The sequence below is a fragment of the Phalangium opilio genome, unplaced genomic scaffold (genome assembly GCF_054372755.1).
Source record: "Phalangium opilio isolate 3A_F unplaced genomic scaffold, DU_Popi_V2 ptg000105l_1, whole genome shotgun sequence".
NCBI classification, from domain to species: domain Eukaryota; kingdom Metazoa; phylum Arthropoda; class Arachnida; order Opiliones; family Phalangiidae; genus Phalangium; species Phalangium opilio.
In genome coordinates, this window is record NW_028324207.1 from 10,079,588 (window position 1) to 10,096,027 (window position 16,440).

The window sequence follows — 16,440 nt, forward strand, 5'->3', positions numbered from 1 at the left end:
TTTTGAAAGGGGGCTCTGGGACTGTGGCGCGCGAAAACTTAGGCATCTTACACCTTCTCCCTAATAAACTAGATATCACTCCTTGATATGACCGTCGATATCATGGAATCAAAATGAAGTTCTCGTTTTGTTGTCCAAGAGCTACTTCGTCCAAGTAAAGACATTTCTAAGCATGTTTGGAGGGGGTGAAGTGTAAAGATGGGGAGAAGGTAGAGAGGGGGTTGATATTTTTTTGACTGCGAGCATTTAGGCTCGTCGCTCAGCACCTGTTTACGGGTCCTTTAAGAAAAGAGAAATGAATGTTTATAGAATGGCCGAAAACGAGTTAGCGGCGGCAGCCATAGATGGATTAGCTATACCTGAAAAGAAGTAATGCCTTTTCAAATTCAACACACACCACTCTCTCTCTCTTTCTCTCTGTTTCGGTTGCTTTTCAAATGGAGAAATGGGAGTTTTCATAAAAAGAAATCTTTTTATTATTATTAAAGTTTTGGATGCTGCCAGTTATAGAACTTAGAAGAGATTTATCGTTTCAACGAAATTTAAAGAGGGTGAACCCGTAACTCCAGAATCTCCCAATAAGTCCGATTATAAAAAGCAAATCAAGTACCGACATTTTAATTTTTCATTCATCTTTTTTTTTAATTTAATATTTTTATAGAAATTATAGAAAACAATTGGTACTAGGCCTATATATATATTCAGAAAAATGCCAATTTATGAAAGACTGTACAGAACAGAGTAGAATCAGGGATAGATTTAATTTTAGAAGTAGGAATGGAGAACAGATCTAGTAATGTGAGCGCGCGTTAAAGTCCCGGACCCTCTTCCACGGGACGGAGAGGGGGGTTATGAAAGAAGTTAGGCGAGAGGGGGATCATAGCGACAGAGGTACAAAAGGAATTACGTCACTATTTTTCGACGCCGTCCCCGTCAGCAACGTCATCAAAACGTAGCTGTTTAAGTGAGCTACCCAATAAGATAATTTGAAATTTTCATTATGTGTTGCATGGAGGGAGGAGCTCTATACTGGGTGGTCTATGAGTCGGAATAACTGAAGTAAATGCTAACCGTTCCGTTCTCCATTCCTACTTCTAAAATTAAATCTATCCCTGGTAGAATTTTGGAAATTTACCAGACAGCACTCATTTCATCCCACTATCAAAATTCTATGTTGAAATCAGCTATCAATTTCAACCCTTGTTTTTCTTTTAAAATCAACCCTAACGTTTTTGGATTTGAAATATATTGAACTGTAGAGTAATAGAACTCGATCCTAATACGAAAAAGTTTCTAAGCGAGCCATTAGCAATTTGAAATTTATATCGGAATGTCCTAAAAGTCTCTCATAATGTCGCGTCTTACGGACAGCTCTTTTAAAATATGTTCGATTATCGGAAACCTAAGCTTTTAATCTGATTATAGCAGTCAAAATGCGCCGCTAGGGATTTCGATTTTTAACCATTCGTTTCGTTTTACGATTCTACCTAGACTTTGCGGAGGAAGTGATTCGGCCTTGGTTGGTGCCAAATAATCCCCATAAATAATTCAATTCTCCTTCTATTTCCACCTCTCCTAACAAGATAAAAACTTCAAAACAGTCGCCATCTAGAAAAAGATAAAAAACCCGGGTATGAACCAGCCTGGGGAGCAGCTCTCGCTTTTTACACTTTAATGGTTTCAAGGTTTGCGGTTTGTTTGCCTGTGATTTACGGCAGGGCGACTTAGAAAGAAACTTTTACAGGTGTTAAAACTTATGGTTCATTAGCTGTTATTCATTTGGCGTCGCTCGCGTGTAAGAAGAACTTCCATCAAAATGATATAAAGAATGGGTAGATTTTACTGATCATGACTAATATTTTTGTAGCACCCTAGGAGCGAATTAAGGCACTCGGCGTTGCCCGTCAGCCCCTAGGGATGCATTTTTTATTACTTTTTAAGCGGGCATTATTCCATAAAGAAGGGTTTTTAAGTTTCTGGCCGCCATTTAAAAAGATGGCGACAAATCGAACCCAAAAGACCATTCAGCCCGTCTATAGGTTTAAGGAAACCAGTGTACTAAATATTTTTGAAATCGGTTGAAACGCGTGGACTTTGTTGCGTAGAGAAGATGTTTTTTACATTTCTGGGCGCCATTTATTAAGATGGCGGCGGATTGGGGAGAAATCTTTCTTAGAACGCGCCTACTACTTATGAGTAACGTTCCTGCAAATTTTCAGTCTTCTAGGGCAAGCGGTTGGCTGGGCGTTGATTATCAGTCAGTCTGTCAGTCAGTCAGTCAGGACTTTGATTTATATAGATATAGATTTTCCTGAAATATAATTAACATTTTAAACGTGTTTACTAATTATTTCCTTGAAATTTAATTAGCATTTTAAACGTGTTTTATATTTCTTTAAAATTTCCTTAACATTTTGAACTGTTTTTATTTTCCTGACTGCAGATACATGGCAATTTTAACTGTTTTTATATTTTTCTTATTTGTTAAAATCCACGATTTCCATCTGATCTTTTCACTGAAATATTCTGAATTACTCATAACGATTTCAGACTTATCTTAAGAATTCACTGAAATATACTCATTTTTACCAGGCTGAGAAACAGGATGGTGGCCCTGGTCGCATGTCCACTTAAAAAAATAAGCTAGGCCAGTTTAAAAATTAAATGTTTGGGAGTCTACTGGCCCTGTGGTAACTGAAGGTTTACCATTTTAAGTGGACAATGTCCAGTTATTTTTAATTAAAAATGCGTTGGCTCTACTGGCCTTATCGTCAGTTTAAAAAAATCCTTATTTTTCCGCCTTAGCTTTCAAAATTTTCATCTGATAAGTCTATTCCGAAAACCGTTATAACGCCTTGTTTCTCTTGTTCGATTTTTAGCGTAGTCGAGATCAGTTGAGTAAGCGGGTGTTTTAACAAGGATGGAATCTTAATCCTATCACGTGACCTGGGAGCCACATAAAAATTCCCCTAAATAGGACCGACCCGGACGAAGGTGAGAAGTAAAACGCGCGCCACACCTGAAGATCATGAAAATTTAGGCAAGGCACGCGCATGCGTCGTCCAAATACAATTCGCAAAGCCAGCCTAAAGAGAATTATCTTAGAAGAATTTCCACCGAGAAATGTCAGCGAGTAGGACAATACGGCGGAAGGATACTTAAACTATATCCCGTACAGAAAAAATAATCGCTGTTATAAATTTTATGGAAGCTGAAACCAAGAAGTTATATCAGTATCTCAGAGAGAAGATATAAGATGCCTTTGTATTCACGCGCCATAGTCCCAGTCCCCCTTTCAAAATACAAGGGGGGACGTAAAAGGAGGCGCCGGGCTATTTCGCTCTCGTCAGTCGGAAATTTTCCTCACTCGCGTCGTCGCGCTGACGTGAGTTTTCAAGAACCAATGAGATGCTGGTTGTAATTTAGAGACGGGGATTGACTGCGGACCTACGTTAGGACTGGAGATAAAGCTGGAAATCTGGCGAATTTATATCTTCTCTCTGAGATACTGATATAACTTCTTGCTGAAACGGAACGGAACGCATCTAGATCGAGGGGCTCGACACTCCCGAAAAAGAGTAAGAATAAAAGTATTCAGAATAGCTTATGAACTTAAAGGGAATGCAAATATACAATTTCATATCATATTTACCACGAGTCTCTACTTTCAAAATATCAAGTTTTTAATATAATTGAACCAAAGTTTCTATTTTTAAAATACATTGAAATTGAATCATGAAAACTTTGTCTTGTCGAGCTTGTTTGCCCGTTTGATGACATCACTCTGACGTGAGGAAAAAAGCGCGGGAATCCTATAAGCGGCGTCTCGAGCTTCTCCCAGTCTAAACTCTGGGTCTGATAGCAGAGAGTGGCACCATCTCACGGGGAAAATAAATCTGTGACGTCGGAGTACGGGAAACGTTTTAGTCTTTCTTACCCCTCGATATAGTTCCAACTTCGGCCCAGATCTCGTTGGGCTTGTCGACAGTAAATCTTGGGGGAAAACCTTTATGAGTTTTTTTTTCTTAATCTCGAGACCCATAGCACCTCCACGCAAAACCAGATATTTAGGCCTAAAGTCTGCCACCAACAACCCTAAGTCCACGGTATAAAAAAAATATTTCATTTTCAGGCGTCTTACGCTGTCACTACATTGATGTCTGTCTGAAATAGTACGTTGTAGTTTACATTTTTGTTGATATCAGTCATTTATATTATATTTGAATCAAATGTAGTTTTACCGGAAGTTGCTCGAGTGATTTGTAAATAAGACATCGGCGGTTGGGTAAAAATTATTTTAAATACGTCATAGACACGTCACTGAGTAAGGCGTGGTTCAAAGAAACTTAGTTTGTTTGGTTTCAAAAATCACCATCTTGGGGAACTTACGCTGCAATCTCGCAAAAAACCAGGACTAGGGTGTCCAGAAGTCTTTGTATATTGGCGTCACGTGATGCCTAGCTGTGACGCGTATTAAATAATTTAACAAACCTGCCCAAGCCTGCTGTACAGTCTTTTTAAGGGCAAGAAATTTTTAAGATTTTCCTGTTTATGTTGACGCTAAAAACCAAACTAGTCTTTGAATCCGCCTCTATGAAATTTGCATCTTTAAGAGACTGTTCTTCAAATTTCAATATCAATCAAACGGTTCTTAATTAGGCATTTATCCTAAATCTTGTTGATGCTATAGGTCTAGAATAGGACACGTTCTCAACAGACTTCGTGACAATGGGTTTCCTCCGTCCAACCTTTAAATTGAGTAGCTCAAACTACTTCTAATATTAACCATCCCTAAAGTGGCACTGGTATCACCCACATGCAGTGCCACTTCTAATATTAACCATCCCTAAAGTGGCACTGGTATCAACCACATGCAGTGCCACTTCTAATATTAACCATCCCTAAAGTGGCACTGGTATCAACCACATGCAGTGCCACTTCTAATATTAACCATCCCTAAAATGGCACTAATATCAACCACATGCAGTGCCACTTCTAATATTAACCATCCCTAAAATGGCACTGATATCAACCACATGCAGTGCCACTTCTAATATTAACCATCCCTAAAATGGCACTGATATCAACCACATGCAGTGCCACTTCTAATATTAACCATCCCTAAAATGGCACTGATATCAACCACATGCAGTGCCACTTCTAATATTAACCATCCCTAAAATGGCACTGATATCAACCACATGCAGTGCCACTTCTAATATTAACCATCCCTAAAATGGCACTGATATCAACCACATGCAGTGCCACTTCTAATATTAACCATCCCTAAAATGGCACTGATATCAACCACATGCAGTGCCACTTCTAATATTAACCATCCCTAAAATGGCACTGATATCAACCACATGCAGTGCCACTTCTAATATTAACCATCCCTAAAATGGCACTGATATCAACCACATGCAGTGCCACTTCTAATATTAACCATCCCTAAAATGGCACTGATATCAACCACATGCAGTGCCACTTCTAATATTAACCATCCCTAAAATGGCACTGATATCAACCACATGCAGTGCCACTTCTAATATTAACCATCCCTAAAATGGCACTGATATCAACCACATGCAGTGCCACTTCTAATATTAACCATCCCTAAAATGGCACTGATATCAACCACATGCAGTGCCACTTCTAATATTAACCATCCCTAAAATGGCACTGATATCAACCACATGCAGTGCCACTTCTAATATTAACCATCCCTAAAATGGCACTGATATCAACCACATGCAGTGCCACTTCTAATATTAACCATCCCTAAAATGGCACTGATATCAACCACATGCAGTGCCACTTCTAATATTAACCATCCCTAAAATGGCACTGATATCAACCACATGCAGTGCCACTTCTAATATTAACCATCCCTAAAATGGCACTGATATCAACCACATGCAGTGCCACTTCTAATATTAACCATCCCTAAAATGGCACTGATATCAACCACATGCAGTGCCACTTCTAATATTAACCATCCCTAAAATGGCACTGATATCAACCACATGCAGTGCCACTTCTAATATTAACCATCCCTAAAATGGCACTGATATCAACCACATGCAGTGCCACTTCTAATATTAACCATCCCTAAAATGGCACTGATATCAACCACATGCAGTGCCACTTCTAATATTAACCATCCCTAAAATGGCACTGATATCAACCACATGCAGTGCCACTTCTAATATTAACCATCCCTAAAATGGCACTGATATCAACCACATGCAGTGCCACTTCTAATATTAACCATCCCTAAAGTGGCACTGAAATCAACAGCATTTAGTTTTCCATCCAAGATTGTAGCTTCATAGCTTGCAACCCAGAGTCTTGGTTTTTTTTAACCCTGCGCCATTTTCTTTTTAAAAAAAACCTTTAATAGGACTTGGGCCTTGGTCGGCTGCATTTATGCACGAGGCTGAAATACATATATTATGGTTGAAATCCCCTAAGTCGCCACAAATTAGACAGACAGCAGGGGGGGGCAAAAGATTTATCCCCCGTTACTCGTCTCTGGCTTAAAAAGGTGTTTGAGAACCAATCCTTTTACAAACCATAAAACTGTAAACTCGTAAAAGCGAGATTATACGGACCAGACTTCGGACATGCATACGTAGAGTCTTTAAACCTCAAGGGAAAGTATAGCATAGATAAATGATTATGCAATTTCAAATTAAGATACAAAAGGGACTCTTTTAGTGTTATTGCAAGTGACAAAATTGCAGGAACGTTACTCATAAGTAGTAGTAAGATTTCCCGCAATCCGCTGCCATCTTAATAAATGGCGCCCAGAAATGTAAAAAACATCTTCTCTATGCAACAAAGTCCGCGCGTTTCAACCGATTTCGCAAAGATTTAGTAGACTGGTTTCCTTTAACCTATAGATGGGCTGAATGCTGTCTTTCGGGCTCGATTTGACGCCATCTTTTTAAATGGCGGGCAGAAATTTAAAAACCCTTTATGGAATAATGTCCGCGTGAAAAGTAATAATAAAAAATGCGTGTCCCTAGGTAGGGGCTGACGGGCAACGCCGAGTGCCTTCGCTCTAGCTAGGGTGCTACAAAAATATTAGTCGAGTCAGTAAAAACTACCACCCATTCTTTATATCATTTTGATGGAAGTTCTTATTACACGCGAGCGACGCCGCGGGAATAACAGCTAGAGTAATTGAATTTACTTACTGCGAAGATTTGAAGTTGATTTCCATTTGGGTTAAATTAGGTTAAGTTCATTTCAGCTTTCAACAATTAAATTCTGAAACAACAAATCCTTCTTGAAACTTTCCCTTTTAAATAGAACAAAATTAAAAAGAAATATATTGCTTATATAAAAAAAGGTAAGTTAGGTAATCCGTAGTTTTTTTCACCTACGATGATGCGAGCTCTAGGGTAGATTACAAGCCCCTCCTTGAACTAAAAATGACTAAGCTCAGATTGGTTAGAAGAAACTTCGACTCTGAAATATTAAGTCTGCATTTTCTCATTTAACTGGTGGCCTCTCTAACAGATAACGATGTGAGATATAATATGCCAAAGAAACTATACTAAACAACTAAGTTAGCCCCCCTTCTTAAGGGGGATGGAAAGCCGTGTCTCTTTTCATCCCTCCCCCCTTTATCTTCTTTAGGTTACGGCAGTTAATCTGGCCAATAAAGACTAGTAATTTAAAAGAGGTCAATCATTATCTCAAATTGTATTTGGCAGGGAGATGTTTTTTCTCTTTTGCTTTTTGTAATCTATTTAGTTTTTTGATAAATTTCTCAACTTCATTTCGTTTAGGGGTGTTTTTTGATTTAAGGGTGGGTCGAAGCTCAGAACGATTTAAACCGCGTTCACACTAGACACTTTGAAATCGTTTCATAAAAAGGTTACAATGTTTGTAACATTTCGCTTATTTATCATTTTAGTGAGGATTTTTTATGAGAAAATGTTTAGAGTTATTTAGAAAAATATGAAAATGTTTTGCCTTTCCAAAATGCCTTCAAGGTGTCTAGTGATTATCAGTCGTGATATCTGTTAACCAAAATGTTTACGTTTCCGAGTGACGATGTCGTCACGGAGAGGTATTACACTGGACGTATCAGTGTGTCTGTGTGTCTGTGTGTGTGTTTGCAGTTGGAAAATCGAAGCAAATGTGTATGCGATATCCGAACCGCGTTCGCAGGTCGCAGAAAGCAATATTTACTTCTACTCCATTAGGGTTATTAGGGTTAAGATGTACGCTGCGATCGGCTAGGGTTACGAGAAGCGTCTAGCCTCCCAATGGCAACTAGGGCTTCCACCGAAAGAATAACCTTTCTTAAAACGATTTAACTAGAATTAAGGTAAATTACTGACGTTTAAAATAATTAATATTAATATAAATTTTATTTACTTAATTATTTAAGAAAAACCTCGTCTCGTCTCGACTTGGAGAGGTTTATTTTTGGTTTACCAGGTTGTTAAATAATTTAGTTGTCAATGAAAAGTAGCATTCGTATGAGCAGTTTAATTATCTCCGAATGCATAAGAAACTTAATAATAATAAGTACGGCATGAAATAGGTTAATTAAGGTGCAGCTTATTCCGAGTACAAAATGATTTTCAATAAATCCTTGCTTCAACCATATGAGGACGGTAAGGGATCAAAACAAGAGATGTGAAATTACCGTAACTACCTTTTAAATAGAATATAAACCATTTGAAGTTTACGAATTTTTTTTGAGTATTTTATATCTCCAGCCACATGGTCCATAAAACGGGAAATTTAAAAGAATGTTTTAGGACGGGGATGAGTCATAGCGCAATGTAACAGAGTATGTGTTAGGGATAGTTTGGGTTAATCCGACATTGGAATGTATAGTCGTATGTCACGTTTCAGATTTAATTTCATTTCAACTTTATGGGCCGCGCTGGGGATTGCGAAGGTTGGAACTTGCAGAGGTTAACGGTAATAGTTAGAATAGGGTGCTGTCGGTTAGCTAAGGCATAGCGACTAACCAATACCTTCTATGCATTGTAAACAATCCAGAGGCTTATTGTGGACATTCTTTCATAGAGATTTCAAGCTACAATTATTTTAAAAAAATGAGATATTCGCTATAAGAACAACTAACAATTCATAGTTTGCCCTAAAATTACTAAAAACTAGGTTTGCTACAGCAGGACTGCCAGACTTTTGAAAAGGATAGCGATTTGAAACAGATCTATATGATTTTGTGAACTGAAAACAATTCGACGTATTGAGAGCTTTCAGTTGGAGGAAAATCTGAGTCTCGTGGCATAATTTACGCCGCCATATTGGTGGGTGGGTTTAAAGGCGCAGGAATGAAGCTGAGAACACTCACCCCCAATATGGCTACCAGAACAGCGCCGGTAAGACTTGGGAGTGTGTTACGTACTATTATCCCATCTGAAAGCTCTCTATAGTCGTTAAAACTCTAAAATCCGGTGTAAGTTGCGGAATTGCCAGATGGGGCGCAATAGTTGATTGTAAACTTTAGAGGTTTATATATTAGGCTTTGGTCTCTGTCAATTGTAACGGCTTTCCTACTCGCATGTATGGATAGAGATGTGAAATTACCGGTAAATTACCGATTAAAATTTTGAAATTATAAAGATTACCGTAATTTATGGTATTTTATGTTTTAACACGCTCATTACCGCGGTAATTTTGTAATTTACTGGTAAATTACCATTGTAAAATTACGGTAAGATATAAATCGGTAATTTACGCGGTATTTGGTAAATTACCGGTAATTTACCGACTCACATCTCTATGTATGAAACAGCTAGTCTACTACCATCTGAAGTTTAATTGAAGCTGAGGGATATGTTGTGTAAACAAATCGCATAATGCGTAGTTTACTTAGTAACTATTATCTTGATTAATGTTGTTAATTATTAGAACTTAATACGCATAATCTCGAGACAAATTTAAGGTTATTCAGTTAAAATTACATTTTGTACGGTTACATCAGGAAGATGAATGAATATTGAGGCGTAAAACTCTGTACATCGATTTTTTAAAAACATACTCTTTTTACTAGAATGTACTGCCATCTGTAGCACAGTTTAAGAAACTGCCGTCAAAAATGTAGCGATATAACTGTTTTTAAAGTTAATTATCGTTAAGTTTAAATTTTACTATACTTATTTAACTATACTTAGCACGGGTTAAGCCTATTTTCGAATGAAAATTAAGAAGCATCTGCGAATTTTTTCGCTTTTAATTTCAAAGGTTTTACTTCTAGATGTTTTCCAAAACGTTTCTCGATCAATAGAATTCGAAGTTTTCCAAGTTAGAACGGGTTAGCTTAAGTTAAAGGAAAATGTAAAATATTTTGGGAAAAATGCAGTTTATATCCAAGGCAATTTGCTGAGTTCCCTTAAAAGTGGACACTGAGCACGAAAAATATTTTCCACAAAACTGCGAAAGTATTTTGGGAAGTTGGATTTTATAGGAAACTAGCTTAGCTACCCGGCGTTGCCCGGGTGTTGTCCGGGTGTTTTAAGGGACAAAAACACCCGGAACTCTTCTAAAAATTAAAATTCATTACCCTAGTCTTACTAAATAACGTTAATCATGCAGTTTGGTCAATCAAGTTTGGGAAATTAAAAATTGTGACCGTTTATAAGGAACAAACTTCCAAGAAAAAAACAGTTTTTGAAAATCATAACAGATTTTGTAATTTGAAAATTTTAGGATTCCATAGGAATTATAGGAGATGCGTGTACTGGATTCAGATAACTGAGTAGAGATGTTAATCGGTAATTTACCGTCCGTCAATTTCTGGTAATTTACCAAATACCGCGTAAATTACAGATTTATTATCTTTCCGTAATTTTAGAATGGTAATTTACCGGTAAATTACAAAATTACCGCGGTAATAAGCGTGTTAAAACATAAAATACCATAAATTACGGTAATTTTTGTAATTTCAAAATTTTAATCGGTAATTTACCATTTTTAAAAATTACGGTAATTTCACATCTCTATAACTGAGATTATCAGTTCACGACAATGAAGGCCCTAGTCTGATCTGATGAATTCAGTTCTGTAGATCAGTACCTAATGCCAGGTTGTTTACAAAATTTAAGATAACATTTAAACGGTTTTAGTTTTGTAAAATATTGAAATAAAATTAAAATTGCGTGGGAATAGCTTGGCGCCAAATATTAATGAATACACAAACGTTAAAATCCTTAAAAGGATAATTAAAAAAAAAGAAAAATATTTAGAGGGGGATGAAATGAATTCTAAGATATTGCCGTGGACAGAATAATCAAGGAAACTCAAGGGGAGGGGGGTGAAATCTCTGACATTAAACACACATTTTATATACAGGCGTCATTGCGGTTGGTTAGATCTTTCTACATTAAACAATGAAGCTATACAATTCACTCATGAATTTCTATATGCAAAAAACTATCAATACTGATAAATGAGAAACATAAGTAACAAGTTGGTAAAGCAAATTAATAAGGATTTTGGATCCCTCCGCCGTATAATGTTATATAACTAATTTGAAATTAAAATTTATTTGATTTAAAATTAAGATTTTACACTTTTGTAGCCATATGGGGTGATCAAAGTAACGTAAGAAGAACAAGTTGGGAAACCAAAATGAATTACCTCTCCGAACCGAGACGAAGGCTACCTAGCTACCCACTTAAGAGGCTTTTTTTTAAATAATAATAACTAAATAAGTATAATTGATATTAATTATTTTAATCGTCAGTAATATACCTTAATTCTAGTTAAGTCGTTTTAAGAAACGTTATTCCTAAAATCATTTTAAACGTAGCTATTGTTGACCTTTGAATTCTAGCGTATGCCTCTTTAACACCTTTTGGAAATTTAGGGTATATAAGGCCGTTGATTCACAGTAGATGATAAGAAATAGCGCAACTGCGTGAAGCTTTTGGTGGAAGCCCTGCCATTGGGAGGAGGCTAGACGTTTCTCGTAACCCGAGCCGATCGTCGCCTACGTACATCTTAACGCTACGAATACGTTTGCTCCAATTTGCCAATTGCAAACTCGGTAACAGACACACAGACATGTCCATTGTAATACCTCTCCTTGACGTCATCGTCACTCCGAGAGACAAAAATATCGCGTTAAAATATACTTATCAAAAATAGTAGTGGCACAGGAAATATATTTGGTTGAACGATGACACTCTGAAATATGGGAGGGGCTTGTATCACGTGCAAGATGGTATAAATTAATCTTTAAACTTTATTAAAAAAAATTTGTTTTGGCGTCAACGAGTTTTAGCATGTTATCTAGCGTCCATTTTCCAAAATGTCCACGGATTACAAACCTTTTTAGTTAATCATAAACTTCGGTATAATAATACTAATTTCAACATGGTTATATATTCATGGGTGTATTGAATAAAGTAGGGATTGTTTTAGCGCGGCGTATCAAAACCAGTACTTAGGCTCAATTAAAAATAAAATGTCTTAGAAACTAATAATTACTTTTCAAATTGAGATTGGTATAGTGAGAGAGAGAGGCGCTAGAAAGGGGCCAGACCGGTTTCGCCATATGTCAAATATTAATTAACAACAACTTTTAATAACTGCCGTCGCAAAACTACACTATATATGTATATATATAAACACAATTTTGTATATTCAGTTTGTGTTTTCATTTTAAAGACATGACCATAAACAAAACATTAAAGCTGATAATAGAGGCATAATATCAACGAATACCCACAAGCTAATTGATAAATTTTAAAAATATTGATTTTTCTCTGATAACTTTAGACCAATTTTCGAAATACCAATTTCTTTTTCAAGTTTTCCCTGAATGACCACCGTTCAGTTTAAAACGCTCAATATCACTATTTGTACAAAAACTTCATTAAAGGCAAAGTTCAGGTAACATAACATTATACCTTAAGAAAGGCTTTTTTAAATTATAAATGGAAAAATAATTTCTTATTATAAAATAATTAAAATTTAATTAGTCTTAAAAACGAAGGCAGCTACACCGCCGCCATTCCATGGCTTTAATGGCGTCTGCTAAATCGAACCTCTTAAGCTCGTGATCGTGTGAGCTATGCCCTACCCCAACCTTACCTCTCTCAGCCTGTGACAATTCAACCACTCCCTTTAGGGAGAAGTGGTTCGATTTAGCAGACGCCACTAAAGCAATGGCGGAGGCGCAGTAGTCGTTGATAGTTTTTAAGATTAATTGAATGCAGGGATAGATTTAATTCTCGAAGTAGGAATGGTGAACAGAGTAATGTGGGCGCGCGTCAAAGTCCCGGACCCCCTTCCACGGGACGGGAGGGGGGTATGAAAGAAGAGGCGGGAGGGTCATAGCGACAGAGGTAAAAAGGAATTACGGGTATTTTTCGCCGCCGTCCCCATCAGCAACGTCATCCAAAAGTAGCTGTTTAAGTAAGCTACCCAATAAGATAATTTAAACTTTTCGTTACGTGTTGAAGGTAGGGGCTATGAGTCGGAATAACTGAAGTAAATACTAACCGTTCCGTTCTCCATTCCTACATCGAAAATTAAATCTATCCCTGGCCTTACCTTACCCTTACCTCTCTCAGCCTGTGAGAATTCAACCAATCCCTTTAAGGGTAAGTGGTTCGATTTAGCAGACGACACTAAACCAATGGAAGGTGGCGCAGTAGCCCATGTTTTCAAGAGTAATTAAATTTACTAATTAGTTTGTAATAAGAGATCCTTTATTTATTTATTAATTTAATATTGAATTCCTTTTAAAATTAGAAAAAGGCCTTTCTTTTAAGCGGAGCCTCCGAAATGAAGTAGGCCCATGCATGTCAAATTTTATGTGGGGAAATATCCAGTTTGTTAAGGAAAATATTTTCACCATATATGTGTACGAGATGGCGCTTATATTACCGTTGTGACAGGGGTCTTCCTTAAATTATCGTTGATATTTTAGGGGCGAGCCATAAAATTAACGTAAATGTTTTGGGGCTATTCACTTTTTATTGAATCTTTCCGTTAGATTGTATTGATGACAACAAAATAAATTATTTCAATTAAAATATTTCAGTAACGTATACTTACAATCCGCGACCTTGGCCCAAATACTTAAGCAGTCGACAGGGTCACGGGGTTGAATTTGAACTTTGTTTATTTTACGGTAATATAAGCGCCCCCAAGCGTAAAACCACGGCGAACTAAATTGGTTTAAAATAAATACTCGCTTTGCGACACGCATGGGCCTAGTTCATTTCGGAGGCTCCGTTTTAAGCTATAATCAGTTATGTTACCTGAATTTTTCCTTTTTAAAAAACGGAGTTACAACATATTTTAATCGAATATATATATTATGGTAATGAGGCGGCAAAAAGGGCGCTTATTACAGACATCAGAGAAATGAGATAGAACCCTCACCGCCTCGGCCAGAAAAAAAGGGCTACTATAATTTAATCAATGTTTTTTTAAATGTTTTGTCGCCGTCATTTAAATTAGCATTAAACTTCAATTTCCTCGAGTACGGGGCCGCAACCACCCTTCCTCTGGACCCACCTTGCAAGGAGGACCCACCTTTGGGGAGGGGGGGAATTAAGTCTTTGAAAACATAAACGGGAATATCGTTTTAATCGCCAAAGGCAAATGACGAAAAAGAAACGCGTTAATTTGAAATTCGTAATAGATGAAACATTATAAAGCAAACATTGATTCTATGAAATACCAAAATTAATTTGTCATTTTTAGCAAGATTTTTACGTGGATTTATACCAAAAGGAATTATACGCCCCGGGCAATTGGGGTCCACATACGAAAAATACGGGTTAAAATTACGGTGCCCCTGGGTTCGTTTTGCCCAATTATTAGGTTTAAGTTACGGAATGATTTAATTAAAATTACTTTATTTTTGTGAATATTATTTGTTACGAGCAAATTTGGAAATTATGTTTTAAAACACCCCTTTTTTGGGTTAAGGGTCAAAATTTTGCCTGCCTTGTGGCAACAGTGTAATTAGGTTTTTGATAGTGTCAAAAATTTGCAATTGTGAAAATAGAGTGTTCAGTAAGTTAGTTTTGATATTTGAAAATCGAAAATATTTTGAAAATTGAATGTAAGGTGCAAACATAGCCCGCCGTTCGACTGCGTGATATTGGTGTCGCCATCTGTTGCAAAAAGGCTGAAGCTCGCCAATGGTGTTTGCTGACTTCGCCCGGTAAAGAAGGTCGCCGTGTGACAACTTAACTATTAATAGCTATGTCTTAACGGTCTCGTTATTTTCAAAAAGTATTTGAACTGCAAAATCTAAAAGTCACTGCTATTATATCTAAACCTTTGACAGCGCCTCACCAGGCGACACTTTTCAAGAATCTGTGTTGTTTCACCGCTACGTTACTTGTGACAACTCTCAGTAACCAGTGACACTTATGGAACGAACATATCTTATGAACTTATGGTGTTTTTGATTTATGCAATTCAAGGCTCTTTCAGACGATCCAACTTTTTGACTCAGCTCGAAGGGTCAAAAAGTTGTTTCAACTTTCCCTTGAACTTTTGAAGGGAAAAGTGAAATAAATCCTTCGATTTCAGACGGCTAAACTTTTACCGCCAAATGGAACTTTTTAAGCGCCACCTACCTTGGCACTTACGAAATAACCCGCGAAAAGGCTTTTTTATTTGTAATTGATTTTGATTGGCTGAAGAAATGAACTTAAAAAATGAGTCAGCAAAAATTGGATCACTGATTGGTGACTCAACTCATTCAGCGTCTATTCGCACGATCCAACTAGTTCATTCAACTCGAGTTGACCCATCAAGCTGAGTCAAAAAGTTGGATCGTCTGAAAGAACCTTAAGTTAACTAAATTGGAAAATTAACGAATTTTAAAGAATTGTGACAAACTAAGAAATCTTTTTGTAATATAACTTAATACTTGGACCTACAAACATCAAACAGGACCATAGATGTTTAACCTAACCTTTGTCTATGAAGGGATGCCTGAGGCTTATTTACAGGTGGGTCCCTTTACGATGCATTGAGTGGTAGTGTGTAAATGACACACGATAAATTGGTGTGTCTATTACATCATACACCTCTAGGTAGTACGTTAATTGTCAAGTTTTATGACAGTACTACCAAAATTGTATCAAAAACAACATCCGTTTCTGAAACATGAAATCGTCATCCGCGAGAGAGAGAGAGAAAAAAGTGCCGAACCTAATAATTAGTCATATTCACTAATTGCATATGCGAGCTTGGTCAAGCGATCACGTTTTTATCGGCTCGGAACATTTTCCCTGATGAGGCTCGTGCTACCAAACAATGTTATTTTCGGTTACTAAATTTGTTATAAAAACCGTATTAAGATAACAAAATTTATATAGGTTCGTTGGGGTTTATTTTTAAATATAATAAGAAGGAATATAACAACGATAAGTATGATGAAATACAGTAATGATGGTTGTATTTACTTAG

The 16,440-nt window shown here is 36.9% G+C and overlaps 2 long non-coding RNA genes across 7 annotated transcripts in view; one reads left to right on the plus strand and one right to left on the minus strand.

Moving 5' to 3' along the window:
- Positions 1-2,991: 2,991 nt before the first annotated feature.
- LOC149629903 (uncharacterized) overlaps positions 2,992-16,440 on the plus strand; it is a 28,224-nt gene continuing 14,775 nt past the window's right edge. Inside the window, exon 1 of the long non-coding RNA XR_016374401.1 lies at positions 2,992-3,578. This is a non-coding gene — a long non-coding RNA (uncharacterized LOC149629903). The remainder of the gene's footprint in view (positions 3,579-16,440) is intronic.
- On the minus strand, positions 3,643-7,548 carry LOC149629904 (uncharacterized). 6 transcript variants are annotated; one of them, XR_016374394.1, is made up of 5 exons: positions 7,388-7,548; positions 7,203-7,306; positions 4,242-4,461; positions 3,938-4,164; positions 3,644-3,878 (listed from the first exon to the last, which is right to left on the minus strand). It is a non-coding gene; the product is annotated as an uncharacterized LOC149629904 (long non-coding RNA). The 6 variants fall into 6 exon arrangements; XR_016374395.1 differs by having other exon boundaries at positions 3,643-3,878; positions 3,938-4,461; positions 7,392-7,548; XR_016374393.1 differs by having other exon boundaries at positions 3,643-3,878; positions 3,938-4,461.